At 41.5% G+C, this 18,435-nt stretch overlaps 1 long non-coding RNA gene across 1 annotated transcript in view; it reads left to right on the top strand.

Moving 5' to 3' along the window:
• Positions 1–18,435, top strand: part of LOC307215553 — a 54,869-nt gene that overhangs the window by 15,738 nt on the left and 20,696 nt on the right. Inside the window, exon 2 of the long non-coding RNA XR_013838573.1 lies at positions 4,608–4,769. This is a non-coding gene — a long non-coding RNA (uncharacterized lncRNA). The remainder of the gene's footprint in view (positions 1–4,607; positions 4,770–18,435) is intronic.

Raw genomic sequence — 18,435 nt, 5'->3', positions numbered from 1 at the left:
AGCTTTGGGAACTTAGGAAGGGGGTTGCTGGTGGGTTCTCTTTTTCTGATCCAGGGCTGAGAAACATGGTTTGGGTGACCCTTTAAAGTCAGTAGGTAGACCTGAATGACTGGACAAGGAACTATTTCCTTGTGACAATATATTCACTTCCAAATGATAACATTCTGGGTACAGTTTCAGCAATATATCCAATCTCAAATCACAGCAGCTTTTTGTTGGTACAACATTTATAACCATGTTGCCAGAAATCCCAGGGAACCTCCCCAAGACATGTGCCTGTAAGCAGAATAGAAGCCATAAATAACTTTTAGACCTTTTTCACACTGGGAGCTACTTCCTTACAATGAGTTAAGCACACAATACTTCTTTCCCTCTCTTTTTTAAAGTTAGCAATGAGAAATTGTAGGTAGTTAATTATAGCCAGCTAGTCAGTGGTATTTATGGCCTATCAGACAGGTCTGCTCATCCCAATAAATCAATACTTCTCAGTCTCTATGGTCAGTGCTGCTATATGATGTAGCTTAGTTCCAACCTTTTGAAGGAAAACGAAATGTTAATGTCGGAAGCAAACTTATGCCCGGTGGGAACAACACCTGTATTGACAGATCAGATCAAATCAAATCAAAGAAAGTGTAAACATAGTCTTTATGTTTATAGTCTCTATGAAATGTGCTTCAAGGAAAAGTGAAATTAATAATGAACAGGGCATTGCTCTTAGAAAAGCCAGGTCCTAAACATTTATAATTGCTGAAGATACAAAGCTGAGTGAGCTATAAGAAGATAGCAACAGATACTTCCTCCTGCCCTCCATCCCGTTGAAAATGTAGATTGCTGTTATCAATTACTTAACAAATAAACTTTTCTGTGGGCTAAGGGGAACCTTCCCCTCTAAGAGGAATTTTTTATATCTGATTTTATTGTTTTTGTTATTTCTATTTTTATTGTGTAAGTCACTTTGAGACACCTGAGTGCAAGAATGTGTCTCATAAATAATCCAAATCATCATAATTAATTGTTTGATGGATAGGTGATAGGCAGACATACCGTATAACTATGCTTTTAGATGATCTAAATGCTTTGAAATACTTCCAGCTGGTTTTTAAATTATTTTTAAAGTTGATTTTTAAACTTTTGAAAAAAAAGTGTAAATATGCTTTTATTTCAAATGGCATTATTTTAACTGGTAGCCATTGATAATTTTACCCTCCATTAATTTGTCTAATTGTCAAAGTTGGTGGTTTCTTGTGGGAACAAGTTCCATAGTTTAACTATGTATTGTGGGAATAAGTGCTTCTTCAAGACTTCAGGAGGGCAAATGTATTCCTTAGATGTGCTGCTGAAAAATGTGCTTGATTACTGTGGCTTGTGACCACATTACCTATCCTCCTTATTTTGAGTGCTGTTGCTGGCAACATAAATTTCCAGGAATCAATGAAAAGCATCAAGGAAGACATGAGCTTTTCATTCTAAACTACTTAATCCACATTTACTGTTGTTCCATTGCAACATACAGTGATGAATGAAAATGAATAATGTGTATTCCTAAAACCCCTTTAACATAACAGTACTTGAATGAATACTCCACACTGATCTGTCTCTTAGCCACTTCTGCCGAAGCATCATATGTTCTGAGCTCTCTCCCATCCCCTCCCCTAACCTGCTCATCTTGTTTTTATATATTGTGGCATTTTGGCTTTGTTGTGAAATAATCAGCCAATCAAAATCATTGTAGCAGGAAGCCATTGCTTGGTAGCTTTGACCTTTAACCCACAAACTATTCCTTTCTCCCCAGAACCTATCCAAAGAGAGACAGAGATATTGGATGTGATGGATTAGATTTCCACTTCACTATGATCGCTCATGGAGTAATTTCTAGGAATTGAGAAGATTTTGGTAAAATGAGACTTTTAGGGAGGGTTGGTTGAGTCAGATATACCTCTGGCACCTTTATGAGGGGTAAGGGAAGGTGCCTGAACTTGCTTCTGAGAAGCAGTCCCTCTTACGAAAACTGTAAGAGTAATGGGCTCCTTTCCTTGACCTCCCTGGAAAAGAAAACGGAATAGTTGTTGAACTTTACATATTCAGGCATCCCTGTGCCTGAATAATAGAAATTCTATATTTTATTTTTTACATTGATTATTCAGAGCGCAACCTTACCGAGCTGCCAAATTGTAGCTGACAAAGATGTTCTCTGGGAAATATATGCTAAAGAATCGTTACTTAGTCACAAAGCATATCTTGTTGCCATCAAAATTTTAAATCACGGCGCAGTCCCATAACTGGGAACAATGAGAAGAATACCTAAAGCAGCAGCTGCTTGTTGCTTGACAGTTCCATAGGGGCTGAAGAGCATCTGGCTTCAACCTGTTGGCAACACTTTACCCAATGGGATAGCTTCCATTAACATCAATAGAGTCAGAATTTCACCCTTTAAATGAAGGGGGGAAATGATTTACGGAGCCAAGAATAACTGAATCCACAAGAAGCTTTTTCTTCCCTAGTGGAGCTACTTCATGTCGTTTGACACATAGAGCTCTTGCTCCTTGGTTTTCAATTAGAAAAGGCACATGACACTTTACGGTTCTTTCACTGAAAGTCACTCTCTTGTCTTGATCATGCCTAATTAAGAGCAGGGGCGGTGTGTCCTGTTTTGCTGCCTAAAGCAAAACAGAAACGTGCCACCTCACTACTGCACCACTGCATTGCTGTACCACCAAGTCCTCTCTTACCTGGGTTGTGTGGTGGTGCTTTCAAAGCAGCGGCAGCATACTCTGCCGAGATCTGTGCTCTGCCAGATCTCATAAGATTTTGGCAAGATCTCAACCTTATGTGTGGGCTGACTCAAATTAATAGATTTAATCTGCTGAATTGGGATGGGGAGGAGTTCTATGGTGGTGGTCCTGCTACATCCAAACCCCGCTCCTTTGCTGTGGCCAGGCTGGAAGAAGGAGAGACATGCCTGATCTCCCCTCACTTTTCAACCATTTCCATTGCTTTCATTGACACTAATGTTGTTGTTTAGTCATTTAGTCGTGTACGACTCTTCATGACCCCATGGACCAGAGCACGCCAGGCACTCCTGTCTTCCACTGCCTCCCGCAGTTGGGTCAAACTCATGTTGGTAGCTTCAAAAACACTGTCCAACTATCTCGTCCTCTGTCGTTCCCTTCTCCTCGTGCCCTCCATCTTTCCCAGCATCAGGGTCTTTTCCAGGAAGTCTTCTCTTCTCATGAGGTGGCCAAAGTATTGGAGCCTCAGCTTCAGGATCTGTCCTTCTAGTGAGCACTCAGGGCTGATTTCCATAAATTCCTGGAGGATGAGGCTCTCAAATGGCCACTAGTCCTGATGGTGATGGCTTTGTTCTCCTCCCATTGTTAGAGGCAGTATGGCTTTGAATTCCAGTTGCTGAGAATCCCAAGTGGGATGAGTGCTATGTTTGCTTGCGGGCTTCTCATAGGCACCTGGTTGGCTGCTGTGGTTCCAAAGCTCCTGCCAACAGCATGCCCAAATAACAGCTTTTCACCCCAGGAGTAGGGTAAGATCACTGACATTACATCTATGCCTGTGGAGTTTTATCTGGGCAGAGCATGGAGTTTCTAGAGGCTTAAGTGCCATGCCATCCCTTTCTGGCAGTGAAACAGAACTTATGCTACATCCAATGGCACTGGGGGTGGGGCTTGCATGCATAGCCAAGCCCCCTCCACACTTTCAGCCCTCATGTTTGCGGGCGAATGCCTGAATCAAGCCATTGTGACCATTCATTCACACTGAGCTGGTCCAATGAGTTGAGGAGAGCAACAAAACTGTATGCTTTATCTGTATAAATAATCTACATTTAAGCCTTATCGTCATCATCATCAGACAGGTTACAACATTAATACACAATATTAAAAACTGCTTAAAGCAACTTAGTCACAAAAAGAAGGTTGGTCCTAAAAATATACACCTCAAGTTTTGAAAGCCAGGGTAAGGAGATAAAAAGGTACATTTTCAGCAGTCATTGGAAACTGTACAATGGAGGTGCCAGACACACCTTTGTAGGGAGGGAGTTCCACAGCTTAGGGGCCACCATGGAGAATCCCCTCTCCCCGGCTGTCACCATCTGAATCTCAGTAAGGGTGGAGGAACTACCAAGAGGACACCCTCTGCACTCGAGAGGGTCTGTAGGGAAGAAGGTGGTCTTTCAGATATTTCCGTTATATGGGGGAAATGTCACTTTTGCCTTTTGGTTGCTGCAAACTATTCAGAATACACTTAAATATATGGGTCGGAATGCTTATTTTAGGTATTTAAATTTCATAAAATTAACATTTCACAGTAAAGAAAAGTATTTAGCTATAGTTCATTCCTGGTCAGCTCACAACTCCCACACCCTTTCAAAATGATCATTAGTTCTTGAAACTGGTTTACATACAATAGTGCAGCTTTCAACATATGCCTGGCATCTAGCTGACATTTCAGAGAAAACTTTGTTTAAAACAGATAATGAACAGTGTTTATATTTTTAAACTAGACCTGTCTTCCTTTGATCTTCAACTGCTATTTCTCATCACAAGCTACATGTATCTGACTCATATATGATATATCATCTGATGTTTCATTTTCAGGAAATAAGTATTGGAGGCGGTGAAGAAACTGTTCAGTTTAACATTCAGTTCACAAGTCAGTTCCTCAAAGCTGGTACACATGAAACAGACCCCCTTATGGAGTCCACTTTCAGCGATTCCCTCTGATGGCTGCGCTCCATTCACACAGCAAACATGGAGACTGTAAGGTTATTCTTATTTCCTTATTTATGTCACTTGATTATAACAGACTCTCTAGGCAGAAATATTAAAATGATCGATAAGAACAATTTAAAAACATGTCAAGATCATGAAAATGAGCAGTAAATGAGCATGTCAGCATCTACAGGTCTGGATAGGGCTGCCTAAACAAAAATGTCTTAAGCACGGACCCAAAAGAGTGCAGCAAAGCTGTCTGCCTGAGTACCACTTTGTAGGTGCTGCCACTCTAGAAAGGTGGATTTCTTACAACTGTGTAATGAGTATTACGTGGCACCTGTAACAGGGTTAGTTCTGCACATCAAAGTGGGTGCATATGGGTTAAGGTGATCCTGCAAGTAAACTGGTCCAGTCCCCCACCCACCACCACTGAAATTGGGGCAGCATCTTTGTAATTCCCTGCTACCTGACCACCTAAACACATTCTAGCACCATCATCTGGTATCACTAGTGGGCAGGCAGCAATCACACTAAGAATGACAAACTCTCAGACCGAGGCAGCCAAAGCTCATACAATTTCACTGGTTGGGAATGCAGACCAGACAGGGTCAGGATGGGGCCAACTAGCTGCACTCTGATTGGTCCTGTAGGTCTGCTCCCCACATTTTGCTATTGAAACTGCTAGTGGATACCAACACAACTGCATTTTTCAGCTGCCATGGATATTGCCTATTAATCCTGTGTCATTAAAGATGATCTGCAAAGAAGCTAGTATCCCCAATATGATAAGACCTTCTCCATTGGCTCTGCAGCCCAGGTCTTAACAATGAAAGACATTAGCCAACCCACAAGGTAGCTTTTGAAGAGAAATAATTTGCAAAGCAAAAAGTCAATAGATAAAGTAGATATTGCAACATATAGATCTAAAGGGTTTTATGCTTACTGACAATGCCCAGACACTAGATTTATTAGGTTAGCAGGCTACACTGTCTAGTCCCAAAGACATCAAATATCTTCTGCTGTATCTGACGTGGTTTCACAGTATCCCCATTGTTGTTTTTAAAACCATCTTGGCTTAATGTACTATAAACGTTATTTCTCTGCCTTCTCTACTAAGAGAAACTGATTGTCCTGCTATGGGAACATGCATTTTATATCAAAAGGGCCAATGGCCTTTGTTGCCTTTCCTATTTTTAATTTTGAAGGACATTACTCCTATCAGCACTGCTTCCAGGTTGACAGACAGGTTCATTTTTGAAGTCAACACAAAAAAAGATATGACTCCAAGAAATTTACTTTGGCCTATGGGTTTCAGAGGAAAGGAAGGAGTTATGAAACGACTGGAATGTGCACATCATGAAGTGTATTTTCTTCATTTGAGGTACTATGGAAAAAAATCTCTGGGAGCTGCCATCATTTGCCATGTGTGCCACTTGAACAATGGGCAAATGCAGAGAGTTATTACGTGGGGCTCTACATGGGGCTACCCTTGAGACTGACCGAGAAACTCCAGCGGGTGCAGAATGCCGCGGCGAGACTCCTTATGGGGTCTTCGCTGCGAGATCACATTCACCCGGTACTATACCAGCTGCACTGACTCCTGGTGGAGTACAGGATCAGGTTTAAGGTGCTGGTTTTAACCTTTAAAGCCCTATATGGCCTAGGACCCTCGTACCTACGGGACCGCCTCTCCTGGTATGTCCCACAGAGGAACTTACGGTCTGCAAATAAAAACATCCTGAAGATCCAAGGCCACAGAGAGGTTAGGCTGGCCTCAACTAGAGCCAGGGCCTTTTCGGCCGCAGCTCCAATCTGGTGGAACGCTCTGTCACAAGAGACCAGGGCCCTGTGGGACTTGACATCTTTCTGCAGGGCCTGCAAAACAGAGCTGTTCCACCAGGCCTTTGGTCAGGGCGCAGCCTGACCCCCCTCCTCTGGCAATCTGCATAGAATTTTGCTTATTGGTTGCCATAAATTTGATATTAATTAATTTTTATAATGAAATGTTTTTAGAATCATTGGATTATTTTGATTGTTGTTAGCCGCCCTGAGCCCAGCTTCGGCTGGGGAGGGTGGGATATAAATAAAATTTATTATTATTATTATTATTATTATTATTATTATTATTATTATTGGTATGGGGAACTAAAGACTCTCTAGTTGTCACTGGACTCCAACTCCCATCAGGCCCAGCCTGCATCAAGGATGATGGAAGTCATAGTCCACCAACAATTTAGAGGCCACAGGTTCCCCATCATAGATTGAGATTTAATGATTTTTAGTTTTATTAATTTTTGTATTGCAAACATGGCTCAACAAAATGTGATAAAAAAGCCCTCTTCAAAAGAGTAAATGAGGGATTGCAACTTTGGCTCTGCCCTTAACCACACAGTCCCAAGAACTACTACACAGAGCCTATGTGTGCAAAAATTGTATGTTTACAGACTCTAGTATACACCGGGTTTTTATCCTTCAATGTAGCACTGTTCACAGGAAGTCATGAAGCTGTTCAGAAGTTCAGAGGACTGCATGAAGATTAGGGAAACATAAAAGATAAGCCAAGATTTGATGAAATGCAATCAGTTTAAATGTGTTAAATATTTATATTTAATTCTTCTAATGCCTTACTAATGGCTTCTCCAAAAGATTCAAAATAATTAACACAGTTAACACATATTATTATGCACTCAAATGCATCATCAACATTTCCTCAAACACGTGTCAATCTATTATGAGGGGAAACATGACATGCAGTATATCATTAGTTTCTTTGTGCATAGCCAAAGTGAATTGTTTTCAATATTTATTCAATAGTAGAAAAAATGCCTGCTACACAGTCTGTGTCAAGGGTTGCATACTGCTGGGCTTGCTGGTGTGTCTGGGTGTGTTTGTGCAATCAGATGCATCTCCATGTGCTTTGCTCTGTGCACAGAAATCTATCACAACCTTTCCCCTTGGCACCCCTGGGTCATATTACAACCCTTTCCTGTGGCATTGAAAGACTGGGCCATCCTCTGTTACAAGATAGTGACTGCAACACTGTCCCCATATGTAAACCTTATTTCCCCCCACATGAGTTGAAGAAGAAGAAGAAGAAGAGTTTGGATTTGATATCCCGCCTTTCACTCCCTTTAAGGAGTCTCAAAGCGGCTAACATTCTCCTTTCCCTTCCTCCCCCACAACAAACACTCTGTGAGGTGAGTGGGGCTGAGAGACTTCAAAGAAGTGTGACTGGCCCAAGGTCACCCAGCAGCTGCATGTGGAGGAGCGGAGACACGAACCCGGTTCCCCAGATTACGAGACTACCGCTCTTAACCACTACACCACACTGGCAGATGTTCATTTATATGAGAATAACTGCAGCTATGGATACCCTGTGCTGGAGATTTAACATTGGTGTCAGAAAACCTGCTAACAATACACTGGTGGTAGGGATAAGCTTTAGCCCTCTCAAGTGGTCAATGGGATAGCAATAGTGCACTGGGAACACAGTACTACATGTTGTGGCACTTGCCTTTTTGCACAGAGAGTTACATAAGATAAAGTGGCTATGACATGTGCTCATGGTTGAATGGAATGGTCCTCAAGTTGTATTTTTTAAAATATATATATTTCAACATATAAAAAGCAATCCACATAATAAATTCAATCAGGACACAGTTTGGTATAGTTCAGTAGTTTCCAAGCATTTTTTTGCAAGAAGACCCACAATACAAATGGAATCCTTTCTTGCTAAGGGACCCACACGTCAATTTCAATTTTTGACCTGGAACTGAAACCCTGTTAGGCTTTTTGCAGCATTTCCCCAAGCTGCTGTCACTGCTGGCAGCCTAACAACACAGCGAAGGCTCCTATGGCTGGCTGGTTGGTTCTGACCAATCAACCTTTCTTTGCTCTGGCTGCCACCCTCATTGAACATGCCCTTATGGAGCAAGCAATATAAACAAAATACTGGGTTGGAAATGAGAAGAGAGGAAAAATATCCGTTCTTTCTTTTACAATTATGTATCTCTCCCTGTCTCTCTAGGGTTGCTGGGCTCCCTTCTTGATCATTGTGAGTGTAGAGCAGAAGAGGGGGAGCTTTTCAGGCTTGGGGCCACATTCCCTCATAGGCAACCTTCCAATGGCTGCATGCCTGTGGTGGGCAGTTGCAAAGGCAAAAGCGAGTGAGCAGCAGGTGCAACTCTTACTTTCATACAGTTGGTATACCCTCTCCACTACATCCCTCTGTCTTCCATCAAGTAAAGCAAAGGGCATTAGCAATAGGGCAAATGACACTTTTCAGGCACCCAAAAGCATTTGAGGAAGACACAGAGCAAGTCCATTGAGGGGTGTTCCCTGAGGATAATGGGTTTGGCTTAAAAAGGAATGTAGCCTGGAAAAAAATCCCGAGGAACAGATACAGAAGCCTAGAGGGCTGCATTCAGCCCCTGGGCCTGAGATTGCCCACCTCTGATATACAATAACATGATATATAAGATATATTAATCTCCAACAAAATTCTTGCTGCCCTTCTAAAGTTACACTAGTAATAGCAAACATAGTGCACCTTATATAGGTTCCAACGCACAGGACATCCCATTCTTTTAAATGACAAAAACCAACCCACAAACAGAAAGGCATTGGTATACACACCTGTTTCATCTATTGGAAGTTAACCCTTAGGAGTGGAGAACTGCATTTATGCATTTGAGGGTAGGACTACTGATTCTGGTAAACATATTACATGATACTAAAAAAAAAAAAAGGTGATCCCATGTTGAGTTCTCCTGTGTCACACATATAATGTATAGTAAAGCATATCCCATCCCTTATATTCTTGATGTCCAAGTTAGGACCCATTAAGAGTCTGCACAGTGAGACTTAGGGCTCATCCGCACTTCTGTTTGATACATGCCTAGAAAGCATGGGTCAAAGAGGTGTTTGCTTGTCTCTTGCTTTTCAGTAATGGATCCAAGTGGTTGTTCTTTTGTCCCATTGCTTTCACTGGAAAAATCTGTTGTTTATTGCTAAATCAGAGCCAAAGTCAATCCACAGAAAAATGTGATTGATGTTTGTTTTGATTTAGTGGAAAACCATGGGTTTCTCCAGGGGAAAGTGGTGTGGACAAGCCCTTACTTCTGAGATAACCTTCAGAAGCTTTGCACTGCAAGCAGCTGAGGCTGCACTCTTATTCGAGCTTGCTTAGGAGTATGGAGGAGCGCTGAATGTCTCAGGCTTGGAAGAGTATCATCATCTATCTTCCACTTCCGTATGTCTCTTCCACATGCTAGTTCTGTCACCAACAGAAGGAAAACAGCCCATGGGGCACTACTCTCTAGACCGGAAAATAATTAAGAAAAGTGTTTAAAGCATGCAAAAAGTGCATTTCTGTTAACTTACCACAGGCATCCATGAACTGGAGGGAGGGCAAGTTATTTGTCTAGAAGGACACTTGCTCTCCTCCCCCTTAGATAACATGTGCATCTTAAGTACACACAGCAACATTGCAGAGTCCCACTTGTTTTTTATAATTTTTGAGCCCCAATGTCTGGGAGTTTACAGAATACAACAGTAATATAGGGTTTTTTTGAACTCTATTTGTTGCTGTGCTTTGGCTTTTCCTTGCTTATCATGCTACAGTGTCTACTATTTAGCACATTTGTCGCGTAAAAAGAGCCAGCTTTGCTCACAGAAAGTAACCTTGGCATATTAGTGGATCTGCGAAGAGACAAAATAGATGTTCCGTTTAGCTGCGACACATGCACACATTTCCTGCAGTATATTTCTCAGAAATGTGTGTCTGCAGCTGCTCCTTTGGAACATGATTAGTAGCTATTGTTCACAGGAAGTCATGAAGCTGAATGGCCCCAAAAGGCTTTGATGTCAGCCACTTCAGTTGCTACTTTCTTCCTATTCCTCATGGTAGGGCTGCTGAGCTTGAAAAAGCGTGTGTGCCATTGCCTTGGGGTGCCCAGGGCAGAAACATGCCTGGGGGGGGGGAAGGGGGCTGCAGTCATTAATTATCCATTTCTTTTGTTGTGCACAGTTGCACTGCTGAGAATTGGGGAATGATACATCCTAGGTAGGTCTATCAAAAGCTGCTTTATGCAATGCATATTCAGTACGTTCTGCTGATATCCTGGTCAACAGCTCTTAAAGACTCTTTAGACTCAGAAGGTACGGAAAGCTGCAAAATGCTCATAAGGTCTTGGCAATCAAAGGCAGCAAGTCTCTCTTGGGGATGGCTTTCACAACAGTAACTACTGTCAAATGTCTGCCTCCTTGAAGCCTCTATATTGCTCTCAGCTTTACATAAATAGAGGGCATGCTTCACAGTATCAGAGAAATCAGAGCTGGGAAAGGCTCTGTTGGGTCAGCCCGTCCTTCTTCCTGCCAACGCACTGACTTTTATCTTCACTGTATCCTTGACTGCTTTACAAAACATCCTTGAAATGTTTCCAGGAACAAGATTGCAAATATTTTCCAAAGGGAGAGATCCCCTATTTTTTGTTCTGCAGTCTAATGGATGCTGTTCTTTATGTGGGATTTTACTGCACATGATAGAAGGGTTTTATTTCATTATGACTTTGTACAGATTGAAATTTAACAAACATTGTGCTGGAAACAATAAATGACTGCCAACTGTCATTTGTTTATCTACTGTGCTATGTCAAATCATGTGAAATGTGGTAAGGTCACACACATCAAGGTGATATTTTCCCCTGAGACAAAAACCCTGTGTAAGGGACCCTATATGCTTCAGTTATATGTGTCTAGGCTTTGTATACATGGGACTCTTGAGTTATGATCCTGATTTTCCCTTATTATATTCATTTATCCCCTGAAAGGCTATCCCTTCACATGTTGCTCAGTTCCCATTTCTGTTTAAGCCCTTTTCAGGTGTCCTTGAACTTTGTATTTCAGGGGGCATAGAGATGCATGCAGCATCTCACCTCCTCACTCATCTCAGGGGGTTTGTGAGCTGAATGCTCTTACAGTTTTCCCCATAACCAGCATGGAGATACCTTGAAGAGAGACAATGGGGCCATGTATGCTTGCTCCATGCCCAGTATCATACCCTTGACTATCCATGTGTTAGAGTAATGACTGTTGGGGAAAATGTGAGCAGGCAGTCTCTGCCAGTGCTTTTTGTTCTGGGGGTACACAGGGGTACGCATACCCCTAAACATTTTGTGAATATGACAGGAGAAGAAACTAAAAAAAAATAGTTTCTTCTCTAGCACGGTGAATCGGCAGTTCCATTGCTACCCCCCGATGGCGGCCTCATTTCCTCTCACAGTGTTTCCTGAGTCTCAGATGGAAGTGAGCATTTAATGTGTAAAGTAGGAGCATGCTGATTGGTCAGTTTCATTGTTACCACCTCCAATGATGGCTTTGTTTCCTTTCCCAGTGATTTTCTTGAGTCAAAATGACATAAATATATATATATGTATTTTTAAAAGAAAAAAAAGCACTGGTCTCTGCTATATGAAACCTCAAGCATGTAGGGTTCCAACTCACATGCATTTGTAAGGAATCTCTTCTTCAAAACTTTCACCCAAAATGTGTACATCCTTGGGCAGGGATTAGTATAATGGTGAAAATTGGGTGAAGGGCAAGCCTTGATATCAATCATAGGGAGAAAAATGACTGAAGAGGCCTTCAATATTAATCAAAAGATGACTCTCCCTAGTGTTGTGGTAGAATTACTCCAAACAACATGTTAAAAGCCCTTGGGGGTGAGGTTTTTTTTTTTATAATATACGGTATATATATATATTCAAGACTCCTTCATGTTAGTGGTGAAGGAGTCTTGAATATGGTGGTGAAGTATGTAAAAATGTGGTTTAACAATCAATTTCTCTTCCCAGAGAACTCTGAGAATAATAGTGCCGTGAGGGGAACAGGGGCATCCTAACAACTCTCAGCATCTTTAGTTGTCAGGATTCTTTGGGGAAAACTATCCCAAATTAAAGTAGTATAACAGTGCAGATGGGATCCTATTTTCAAAATTGTTAACCAATACCACAGAAAATTTCACGCACTTAACTCATACTTTGCTCTTGCTGCTCCCCTCTTTCTCACCCTTTCTTTCCCTTCTACTCTCTTCCTCATATATACTGCCATGCCATTGCCATGTCACACTTTGAATTTATACAGGTAAATGTGGATAAACACATTGGATACCACATGAAGCTACATCTTCCTCTCCCCTCCCCAAGGCTATCATTGACAGTTGTTGAAAACAGTTTTCTCTTTCTCTCTTTGGTTAATGTTTGCATTCATGGAAGTCTTTATTGAAAAAAAGATACAAATCACAGAGCACTTTCCCTTTGCTGTAGGAAGGAAAACACCATTTATTTCATAAATGCAATTGGAAAAAAAGTATAATTCTACTTTGTTACGTCTTGGTAAATATAAAGCAGGGAATGACTTGAGCAGAGCTGTAACCAAAGTACCCATCAGTTAAATAGATAGATTGTAAATCTACTCAAACAGCTATAGGGCATTGCACTGTCAAATCCGACAGTAGATCCCTGGCCCCCGGCTTTGCTGTCTTTCAGAGGAGGATGCAAACTGTTTAGCTTTCTCAAGCCCGCACTTTCTATCTGTCCACTGACCCATGCAGCTGCCCTTCCCTTTACTTTGCTGGAAGATTCGTGATTGCCTTGATGGAAGAAAGCAAAGTGCAGAAATGACAGCACCTTCAATGGGACTCAGGAAAGAATGATAGGGTAGACTGCAAGACTCATATGTGCCTGGAGAGCTTAGAATTAGAAAAAAGGAAGCTTTGTGAAAATCTGGATGGAGCACCTGCCAGGGGTAGAATATTTTAGAAAGGAAGAACGGGAGAGGGAAGAAAGAAATTAAAAGACGATAAAGCACCACTTGCCTCTGCCTCAGAAGAAGCAAAGGGCAGAATATCTATACGTAGTATGGGATGGGATAAATGAAGCTTCCTCCAGAAGCTCACTATTGATATTGTGTCTACAGATTATCCGCTCCTGATATGAACAAAATCCTTGTGTTAGATCCAGATTTAGGCTGCAATCCTAACAGTGTCAGTTCAAAAGAAAGCCCTACTGGATTCATTGAAGGTGATTCTCAGGTAAGAGGTGTAGCCTCGGTCATGTGCCAGGGCTGGTTCAGTTGCAGGTCAGTACAGAAACTCAGAGATGAGCAGTAATTCTTTATTTAAGGAAACAGAATACAAACAGAGAAACCATGGTGAAACTGTTCCCGGTAAAACAGCTGCCAGAACTGACCATCTGGACATCCCACTTCCCCTTAAGTCTCCTCCCTGTCCAGGTTTTCCCCCTGCAGTCTTAAACTCCATCAGGTGTGCATTCTCTGTGCTCTTTGTTCTGCTACATGCAAAAGCCTCCAAGCCCTTAGAGACAAGGGAGGAGGGGAAGGGAACTGAATACAGAAGTACCACCAGGGTCCTCTGAATTTGTTACAGCCTCAGCCCCCACCTCCTCCTCAGCTGCCTCTTCTTCCTGTCTCTCCCTCAAGCCTGTTGCTTGTTCAGCATCCAACCATTCTGCCCCCCCCTTCATCTGACCTATCTTCCATGTCCCACCACCATTCCTCTGGCTCAAAGCCTTCCTCTTCTAAGGCTTCCCTAGGGGGCTCTTCAGAGGGAGACTCCCATCATTGCTCCTCATCATGCTTAGAAATCAATGCTTAGAAATCAATGAACAAAAGTTAGTCATGATGAACAAGTCCCACTGATTTCAGCTTAATTTTCCTATGTAATTCTTGTTAGCATGGAGTCAACTCGTAGGAGCCAAGATCTCTTTCTCCCCACCCCACTAAAATATTTGAGGGGGACAGGCCCCAGAAAAGTTGATGGCTATTGCCATTCAAATGGTGTGTGTTTCACCATGTCATGAAATTGATTATGCAGGGTGGGGATTACCTACTCCCCCAATATTTTATTCCAGTTGGCACCCCTGCCTGTTAGCCATATTAGCCATGTTTCATTTTCTTCCAGAACATAGCAGCAAAAGGCCTGTGAAGAGACAGAACAAGTTCTGATAATTCAGCATTTGAGAAACCTGACACTTATGCTCAGGTAAAAATGTGCTCAGTTAATGAACCTTTGCATCTGATGAAAGGTGCTTCTTCATCTAGTCTTCTATTGTATTCAGACTCTGCGTCATTGTGTAATAGAATCATTCTCCTCTGTGCCTCAGTTTGCAGCTTCACTAATCTGTCACATATAACATTTTGGGAGGGAAAGCACCAGATTCCCTGACTGAGACCAGAAAACACTGAGCACTTTATAGAAAGTAAATCAATTAAAAGAAAAAAGATTCTTCCCAACTTGGCAACATAAAAATTCCTGTAGTGTCAAAGGAGACAATTTGTCCCCATTCTTGCTGAACATAGCTGGCACTATTCATTTCAGAGCTTCAGGCTATCTCATGGTACCTTACTGGGCTAAACAGATCAAGGGCACCTCATTATTTTTTGTCAAGCTCAAAAGTTTCAGGCGGCTGATTATTCTGCTCAATAACAGTAATCTTTTTAATCACAGCCGGCTTGGTAGTACAATATTTACTGCTGATGTTTCAGAACAATTTGGAAGCTTTTGCTTTTGAAGGCAGTCAAAATCGCAGAGAAATCTGAGCTATCTCTCAATGGGCTTTCTTTGTGCTGCAACATAATGCCACAGTTAAGGTACTGGGAATAATAAAACCATGAAAAGATATTTTAAAATGGCTTCTATGTGCATTAGATATATAAAATTAAGCAGACGGCAGCTTGCCAAAGAGTCCTTAGCATGGCACATCTTACACTGTACATAGTGAGATTTATCCCCAAACTCCTTGGAAGAAAAAGCAGTTGGGAGGACCAAGACCCTAGTCCAGTAATGACCGTATAGATCTTCAGTGTTCAAGGATGAAGCGACCTACTAGAATTTCCCACTGTGGATGACTCGTTCCCCCATGAAAGTGAATGAGTGGAGTTCTTATCTTTCCCCTTCCACCCTGACCATTCTAAGTGACCCTGCCATGGTTATGAGATGAAAAACAATGGGCAAGCATGAGTGTTGTTCTTGTCTTTTCCTTTTCCTTATGGAATTAGTTTGCGACAAACTATGGGTCAAGACATATGGGTGTGGAATTTTTTGTTTGTTTTAAGTTTAGTTATGCCATTTGCTTTTGTCATTCAACATACATTCATTTCAGTACTCATTCATTTGCATAACTTGCATCAGTAGTTCATTTTCCTTGTTCTTATTTGTTTCTGTTTACCCCTGCTTTCAATGGAAGATCTTTCTGCTGCATTTAACTCTGGTGTTTTCCATCCAAATGGCATGAAATCTTCCAACCTTCTGCTATTCCCTAAACACATATCTATCATATTTCAGAAAGTTTGGGAAACAGGGCTCATTTTACAGGTATTTAAACAGATATATATCCTATAAGCATCCTCTTGTTTTCAGTTAGAGATTTGCTACTCTTCATCTGCTTATAATTTTTTATGGGAAGAAGATAAAGAAAGCACAGTAGTGTGGATTATGTTTTCTCTACTTTACCTACCAATCTGAAATAAAACATTCATTTAAAACCAACTCCATGCATGTTCAAGGATATCATTACCTTGACTCTTTGACTTGGGGTGGGACTTGGTTGCTCTGCTTCAGGCAGCAAAATGTATTAAAATTAAAAATGAATGCACAGGTCTACTGGGAAGATTTTCTGAGCCAAACCCAAGACGCTCACACATTTTAGAGCCATACTAAAGAAATCCTGTCATCTCCTAATATATGTCTCAGAGGAAAGGGGTGGGTGTTATTATATGAGCCACTTTAGCACCTGTGGTATTGTGTCTTGCCTAATTTGTGACAAAATAATAAAACCACTTAGCTTCTCATCTGAAGACTGAGTACTGGTCACATAGTGACTTGACATTGTAAAAAAGGACCTTGGGTAATGATGTGAATCGGAAGGAAGCACTTCCAGATTATTGCATAAAGCAATACCAGCAAGAAGCAGGAAGCCAAAGTATCAGCCGCATGAGAAATGTACAGTGTTAAACTGCCTTTGCTTTATGATTCATTGTACTCCATTTCAATACCTTGAAACAGAAAATGTTACTGTCACAGACACATTAGGGAGTGAGAGATATAGTTGCAGGTGGAAAACATTGTTTCCCTAAATACTTAATTTGTACTGTATTGGGTAACAGAAGAGCAGTCCCCTGGGATAAGAGGATCAGAGAGCTGGGCTACCCCAAGGGATCCTAAATAACATGATAATGAACCGCTGCCCTCAATAGTTTTGTTACTTTCATATGGGTGGGGTAAAAAACACCCTCCAAAAATTTGGATTAGTTTTTCTCATTGAGGAAGGAGAAATGAAGAACTCTTACTGCAACCATGTGCAAGCCTGCAATCTCCTCAAGTGGAAACAAACAGGGTGCGGGGCTGCCAAGCCCTGACCTCCCTGGCCCGTTATCTCTATACATATTAGAGATGCCACAGGAATACCCCAAGGCTGCTAAAGGCAACCAAGCTGTCACTTGAAGTAGTGGCAAAGCTTAAAAAGAAGAAGAAACCCTTGGCCACTTTGCCATTATGGTAAACCCATCCCTGAACATTCTTCCATTTTGCCTGTACTCGAAAGTCATCATTACCCCAAGTCCTGGCAATTGGGAAGTATAAGCCTGTGAAAGTGTGGATATTTGGCCCAGCTGTAATGCTAAATCTGTTATCTAACACAAACTTACCTCAGAATAAGTCTCGTTGAGAACCACAACTCAATTAGTAGATGTGAATAGGATTTTGCACCATAACTATAATTTCGTCTATAAAATATCTCATTAAAGGAACAGTAAAGCAGGTGAAACAAAATGAACTGTGTAGCTCAAAGCTCTTGCTTTTGGGGGGGGAAATGGGGAAAGAAAATTACATGGTCACGAAAATAAAAAGAAGCAACTTCAATAGCTCTCTCTGTTAAGCATGTGAAGCACAAGGATCACATACATCTTGCAGGCCCCACGGGGGTTTTGAATGGGTGTGCTGAGATTCTGTAGGACTAAGTTTTTTAATTAATTTGTCAGTTAGTTGTTTGAAGCAGCACAATTAATCAGCTCTAAAATCTTTAACTGGTTGACAGCTCTAATGACTTTACAGTTTAAACTCATTGATCTGAGTTGTCGGTGGGGACATCAAAAAACTTTCAGATAATTGGACATTCAGATAAATGGGAGCACGGGTGGAAATGGGGGCAGAAATCATAGGTGGCTGTAATGTTCGGGAAGGAAAAAACCCAAGGGTCACCTAATAGGGTTGTTCTGTATACACACAAAAATCAAGGCAGTCCCTTAATGAAGCATGGGGGTGACCAGCAATGCATTACCTCTAAAAAAGGGTCTGTGTGTTGGATCCAAAACTTCTGCTTTGTTATTTGCTCCATTATTTCTCATTTATATAGCTCCCTGCATTTGCAAATTCCTTTAAAGAATACTGTTCCCCCCCCCCAAAAAAAAGTAAAATAAATCATTCATTTTTTCCTAACAACATCAAAAAACTTGGCTGAAAATATATATTTAAAAAAACCATTTAAACCAAGGGGGCACAATATTCCCACCCATATGCAGAGCAGGGCAAACAGGAGGATCCCTTCCATAAGCTTTAATGGAGCCCTTTCCCCTTCCTCTCCATTTTGTGTTGGATCTTGGCTGGGGCACTGATATGCAACATTGTACCAAACAA

Source organism: Podarcis cretensis (genome assembly GCF_951804945.1).
Source record: "Podarcis cretensis genome assembly, chromosome: 4".
Lineage (NCBI taxonomy): Eukaryota > Metazoa > Chordata > Lepidosauria > Squamata > Lacertidae > Podarcis > Podarcis cretensis.
Note: the sequence above shows the minus strand (reverse complement) of the source record. Positions and strands in the feature narration are given on the sequence as shown.